Source organism: Bacillus rossius, chromosome 1 (genome assembly GCF_032445375.1).
Source record: "Bacillus rossius redtenbacheri isolate Brsri chromosome 1, Brsri_v3, whole genome shotgun sequence".
NCBI classification, from domain to species: domain Eukaryota; kingdom Metazoa; phylum Arthropoda; class Insecta; order Phasmatodea; family Bacillidae; genus Bacillus; species Bacillus rossius.
The window spans coordinates 45996172-46003430 of record NC_086330.1 but is presented as its reverse complement, the minus strand read 5'-3'; the positions used below and the strand labels follow the sequence as shown (position 1 = coordinate 46003430).

The 7259-nt window shown below is 33.6% G+C and overlaps 1 long non-coding RNA gene across 1 annotated transcript; it reads left to right on the top strand.

Annotated features, from left to right (window-relative positions):
• Positions 1-1040: 1040 nt before the first annotated feature.
• LOC134528901 (uncharacterized) lies at positions 1041-5194 on the top strand. Its single transcript, XR_010074432.1, has 3 exons — positions 1041-1640; positions 2858-2994; positions 4449-5194. It is a non-coding gene; the product is annotated as an uncharacterized LOC134528901 (long non-coding RNA).
• Positions 5195-7259: the final 2065 nt, after the last annotated feature.

Below are 7259 nucleotides of genomic sequence, written 5' to 3'. Positions count from 1 at the left end.
ATGATGTATCAGAAGGTTAAATAATGACTATTTCCAGTATCAATAATATCCAGTTGTGCGCTTTAGCAGTAATTGGTTACAAATTAGTGAGTTGTGGTCTAAGCAAGCATGGTTATTAAAAAAAAATTGGGATACTTAATTGGCTAAATTGTACTGTGTGGCAGGGTCCAGTACAATATATATTCTATTGCAAAATAGTGTCATGCCCCGCCTAACCCTTTAGAAAATATAGGGGTATTGTTATTTTATAAACAATAGGCCTACTTCATTGTAATGAAGTATCATATGAAAACACAACTTAGCCAGACAAACTGTGTGTTAGTGTATGAAGTAACAGAAGGTTATAAAACAGTAAAAGTTTATTATCGCGTATCCGATTCGATACATTGATCCTGATCGCATGATCCTGCAAATATTGATCCTGTGATTAATGATGCTTGCTTTTCTAATTTATTACGTTTAAAAATCCTGTACAAAACCAAAACTAAAAACCTGTGATGTAGTAATGAGTTATGATTTAAAGTTGAATAATAATGTAAATATATATGTTTTATTAAACTTATGATAATTATTCTTGCTATACCACAATATTTGATTATGTTCAGGATCTTTGATCTGAATAAATGAAAAAAGCATGCACCACACGATCAATAGGATGTACAGGTTCATGCATAAAGATCTAGGGATCACATGGGATACACGATACAAAACATTTACCTATAACACAGTGTAGAGCTTGTAACTTATTGATTGCTAAATTGAATGCTGAAATACTAATGTTTTACACAACTTCAATACAAACGCGCAATATAATCGTCATATCATTGCAGACAAAAATACTGCAATGTAGAATTTCTCTAAGCAAACTACAAAATTTAAATTAATTTAAAAGTATTTTTGAAATGTAAGTTTATTAAAACTATTTAATAAATGTAAATTGTGCACTTAAATTATCTTCTACGGGGTTGTGGTTTTGCTTAGTTTTGTGTACCTCTGTTATTTCATGTATTGTTAATGTATGCAATAAATTTACAAGTTTGAATGTTACAGTCGGCACCATTTTGAAAGAAATCAGGGAAAGACAAATAGATTATTATGGTGGAAGATCAAGTCTTCATAAATTGTTAAAGAAGATGGGATTTTCATGGACAACTGTTGATGGACGAAAAGCTTTGATAGAGAATGAAAACATAGTATTGCAGCGAATAGATTTCTTGAGAAAGTATAAAGAAGAAAAAGAAAGAGGTGCCAATTTCATATTTGTTGATGAAACATGGATTTTCCAGAGAGGCAAGGCATTAATTTATTTGAAAATTTGTTCTGTGGTCCAATACAAAGTATTTCATTTCCATTTCATATATTTTTCAGGAACTGTATCAAAGTCATGGCAGGACAAGAGTCTACAATCTGCGAAGAGACGTACTGTTGGAGATGGTAAAAGGTTTATTGTTGTTAATGCTGGAGGGCGCACTGGCTTTGTGCCAGGAGCAGGATTACTTTTTGTTTCAGGTCAGAAGACTGCAGACTACCATGGCGAGATGAATGGGGAAACTTTCTTGATGTGGTTTGAAGACATGTTGGTGCATCTTGAGGAACCCAGTGTCATCATAATGGACAATGCTTCATATCACAGCACCCAGGTATGTGCAATGGTAAAGCAGTGTCTTTTTATTGCTCAAATTGTAATGTGAAAAATTTACATGTGTTTATTATTGTGTATAAGTACGAATATTCGAGACTAATACATTTTGCCAGCAATAATTGTTATCTTAATAGTATGCCTACACTACATTTTTATAAACTATAATGTTTGAGCTGAAATTGATTACACACACACACACACAGATATATATATATATATATATATATATATATATATATATATATATATAATGTAATTGAATTACATCGTAGTGCAAACTAATTTAGTAGAGGGTTTGAAATACCAAATAAATTTTTTTTATTGCAAATATCATTTGAAAATGACATAATTACTTGTTTGGTAAAAGGACCCACTTTATGAATGCTCTGTTGCCCTACTTAATAAATTAAAATAATATTTTCAAAAAAATTTCTAGTCACTAAACTAACATGCTTTGTTAAATTTAGAAATTCATTACGACAATATGCCAAAACACATGTTTGCTTTGCATAAGTACAGTTGAACCCTGTTATAATTTGTTTTTAAGGGGCTACAAGAAAAAAAAACATAAGCAGGAAATTCAATTTAGTACTTTTTATTGTGGATTTATTGCCAATGGACTCAACAAGCTGCATAAAGATATATTTGATGCTCCAATTTGCTTGTAGCAAGCCAAAAACAATTTTTCTTTAACATCATGGTGCTTCCAGCTTCCATCTGCTTTGTCTTTACTTACACATTGTCTCATTGCTGTAAAATTGTCTCATTTCTGTATAATTGTCATAATTCACGACAGTGTTTACAGTGGAAATGCTTAAGTCCAGTTCTTTTGCCACTTGAACATGTGATTTAAGTGAATACATTTGAAAACACACAGAATGGCTAAAAATTTATGAATTTATTTGTTTTCCAAGGGTGTCAACAGGCAGTTAACTGCTAACATACACATATACATAGACAGTATAGACAAAGGCTTTTAATTTTTTTCGTCTTCTAAAATTTTATGAAGTGAACATTACAAGCACGAAACGCATAATTTGTGAAACATTATATCCAGGAATTAAATACATTGTCCTTATAGGGAAAATATTGGACTTGAAAAATAATACATAATAGGCAGGAAAACTTTATAAGCAGTAAAATTGTAACAGGGTTCTACTGTCATGAATTCTTATCAGCTACTTGAGTATTTAGTTAAATGTTGGCATAACGTAGGTTGAGAAAACACCTACAACGAACTGGACCAAGGATGCACTGATCGCGTGGCTGGAGAAGAATGAGATAAAACATGAAAATAATTTGTTGAAAGTGGAGCTGCTGAGAATAGCTAAACAAAACAAGCCCCGAATACGGTATATTATTTCGTTTTTTTTACAGCATTTCTTTAAAAGTGAGATAGTTGCAAAAAATTACGTATACGCCTTGTTCTAACACACTTTTCAGATATGAGGTAGACGAGTTGGCTCGTAACTATGGCCACGAAATTCTACGACTCCCACCCTATCACTGCCACTATAATGCAATCGAACTAGTTTGGGCTCAATGTAAACACCATTACAATATAACGTGGGGCGGGCCAAGAGATTTGACAATGATGCAGTTGCAGCCATCTGGAAAGAGGCTCTTGATGCTTCCACACCAGAGAGGTATTTTCATGTTGCATGACCAATGGGGTATTCCTTTTGAAGTAGAAATTGTTTTATTTTCCTGTAGAACATTCCTCAAGCTTCAGCAAAACCCTTACCATACATTTTTACATAATACGTAAGTATTGTTGCCTAGCAGCCTGGTCCTACCATTCCTTTTGATAACTTTGTGTGCTAGTGTGTGTATAGTGTGATTATCATTTTGTGTATATTCATATACCAGTAATACAGTTTTAAAACAATTGGTAAAAATAAGTGGTTTGAATTTGTGTAGTTGTCGTTTTGAAAATGTGTTGCATGTATGTGTTTGTGTTCGTGTTTGTGTTTGTAATTTTATTCCCATGTGATTCATACATATCTGTGTAGTTTCTAGATCTAACAGTGGTGACTTATTTGCAAGGTTTTTTTTTTTTTTTTTTTTGTAATTGCAGTCCATTTGCAATTGTTTCATTTCCATAAATAGTTTTGTATTTATTAGTAATTGTGATATTACTTTCTGTTATGCTTAATCTTGTGTCAATGACTTTAAAGTTATGTTGGGTTCAGTGCTGTAGGCAGATTTCAATATTCAGATAAAATTTCAACGTAGAGAATTTTGAATATTTTCATCTAGCGAACTTGAATAGGTATTTACACATGTAGTTCTTGCACATTAGTATTTTCAAAAGTTATGTTAGGTATTATAGTGAAATACATATACAGTAAATCATCAAAACTATTCAAAAAATTAAATTTTCGCTATATCTCACTGTTTTTGTCTGGGACAAATTTTAACCAAAAACAAACACAAAACTTATGAAATAAATATTTTATCATATGCATTCTAAGCCTTTATTGATAACATAGAAAATATTTACAGCTTTATTATATCTTGAATAAACCACTATAAATTTTTTTTTCCAGATAACATAAAACAAAACATGTTACTTCAAGTATTAAATAATAGCTTTGATAGTTGAGGAAAACACATTAAATGAGTTTTGTTGTGTTTAAAAATAGTTCCTTGTGGAGTGAGTTCAAAATTGTATGTAATAAAGAGCATGCCATGCATTGTTTACTATGCCGTTTTGACAGAAACAAACATATTTTGTTATAGAGTGGTTTTTGCTATAAACAGGTCATTTATATAGAGGTTTTACTGTATACATTAATTTTTTTAGATGGGCGAGGTGTGTGGATCACGTGGAGAAGTTAATTCAAGCAGACTGGGAGAGAGAAGTCCACATAGACAGCGGCACCATTCCTCCACTCATCATCCACCTCGGCAAGGATAGTTCAAGTGAAGACAGTGACAGCGAAGAATTTGAGGTTACGACACAGCAAGTAGATGGAGACAGTGAAGTACTGGCAGTTCCTCTTGATGATTTACCCGGGTGTTCTTATTGAGGTCTGTATGTAATAAACACCTGGGCAACTGTAAGTATTGGGGTTTGAAACATTTTTTTTTTCTTTTATGCATTCCCATTAAGTATGTTGATTACTGGAACTTTATGTATTAACTTTATATTACACATATTATGAAATTAATAATAAATTTCATTTCTGGATTCGTATAGGTGTATGTGAAACATTTTATTTTGTTGTGTGTCTTCATTTTTCAGTGAACTTACTTGGAAAACAAAAAGCGAGTCCCCATCCAGGGCCACAAATAAATAATGCATATAAGTGGTATAGAAATTACTGTCAATTCTTTACCACAATTTTACTGTTCATAAAATTATGATTTTGTCTAATAAGTATACTCAGGAAAATGTATACAACCATATTTTTATTTGTGGCCTTAACCTGCAAAATGGTAGGGGTTTATTAAATAAAAGAAGAAAATTCATTTTTAAATGTTTTCATCTGAATTTGTTAATTTTATTAAACCTTCAATCCTTAGTCTTTTCCAGATTGCTTAGATGGACAGTCATATGTATAATTTACAGTACTTTTTTTTTCAGATGCAGAAAACTGTGTTGAACTGTACTAAAGGATGATATTTATTGCTTACATAAATGTTGTAAATTTATATGTTCTCATAAAAATTTACTTTAAATTATATGTTATTTCTTTAGCTAACAAACTTATTTTTTAATATTTTTACCATTGGGTATCATAAATGTTATGAACATATACATGTATACTTAGATCATATTCAAATTACTTATATATATATACATACATACACACACACACATTGTTTTGACAGCTGGTGATTGTAAACAAACCATTTGACATTTGTCACATGGCAATGTTTTTGTTTACATACGGCGGAAGGATACATAGTGACATTAAAGTAGATCCGGTGAAAAGCAGGGCTTCAGAAAAGTAGGAGGTTACCGTGGATGGACTATAAAAGTGAGAAACTTATATCCTAAGTTTGCAGAAAATTTACAGTTCGCAAATCGTAATGCTGTTACAAGCTAACCTGAAGTAGCGTATTAGAGTGTATATTTGGCAAGTTAAATACAAGGAGTTTATATTCTTGTGTAATGTGAGAACAATTGAATATTCCAGTCAATCAATATCCGAAAAATTTAGTCACTAAGGTCCCAACACCGCTGCGATACGTGGCTGAAGTAGAAGACATCTGTGACTAAATAGAATGCGTTCTGTTTGAAAAGAATTCTTTGCTGAGGGGACTACAATTTTCGAGCGTTACGAAAATTCCGATCGCATGAGGGGAATAGTTAATTGCGTGATGTGGGAACCAGTAGAGCAGGAGAGTTCCCCAACGCATGCACTAGCGGTCGAATGAGAAGACGGCAAAAAGGGAGGTGTGCATACGTAGCGAAGCATTCTATATGCCAGTTGTAACGGCCGGAAGGGGAGACGGCAGGGGAGAGGAAGAAATGGCGCAGCAGTGATTTTACGAAGTTCTCGTAACACGTCATGTGTTTGTCTACTCTTCAGTTTTCGTAACGGCAAACGATTGACGCTACCACATTTCTTTAAATTTATTTAAAGTATCTACAATTTATTGATTCGTGTGGAAAACAGTTATCGCTTTGAGCAATTTACTTTATAAATATTATTAATTTGTATGAGTAGTTTGGTTGAAAATTTAAAAGAGACTTACGAGGTAAGCTTTATAAGTGTAATTTATTTTTGTATGTGAACACTGATTTGAAATTTTAAAAGGACATATGAACTTGTGAAATAAACTTTATAAGTGTAATAAATGCTCGATTGGAGTCTTTTATTTATGTTATTTCCCTTTATTCAGCTGGAGAACATAATTTGAAATTATGATTTAAAATAATAAAAAGGCAGAATTAGATACGAGGTATCATTAAAGGCAACGTGGGGATAAACCGACAATAGGGGCGCCAAAAAGTGATAGTGAACGGATGCGAGACTACAGGACGCGGAAAAGGGCATTTTTTCCCCTTTAGATATCATACCAGTATCCTTACTGTTCTCAATTAAGTATTATCTCTTGTTCAATAAAAAAAAATACTAATAAGTTATCTCTATACCTATATACTTAATAAGCAAGAACTTCTGTCACACGTGGACAATAGTTTTTATTAGTTTTTTGTATTATTATTTTTTCATTTGGTACAAGTTCGTTAGTTGTCTCTTCCACCGCAAGAACAAGGACAATGGATGTAGCAGCCGTTACGTGTGAAGGGCAAACAATAAAAAAAGAAAAGAATCACAGAAGCAGCGCCGGAGCGGGGTGAAGGGGGGAAGAGAAACACAAACGGGGGAAGAAGTAGGGAATGAGAAAGAAGCTGGTGAATAGGAGGGGGGAAGGGGGGCTGCGTGAAAGCGACAGAGCGGAAGACAAGTGGGACAAGCGCAAGAATTCGTCCGGGTGTTGAGATGATGTGTGGGCGGAGACCCGAGCGCAGGCGAGGGATTAGCTCTCGACGCCTGCTTGCCGTCTCGCTGGCCCGTCGTCCCTCCCAAGCGATCTCCTTCCTGCTCACAGGAGGAAAAAAGAATGGGCACGCGCACTCAAGTACGCCCGTTGGAAACTTGTT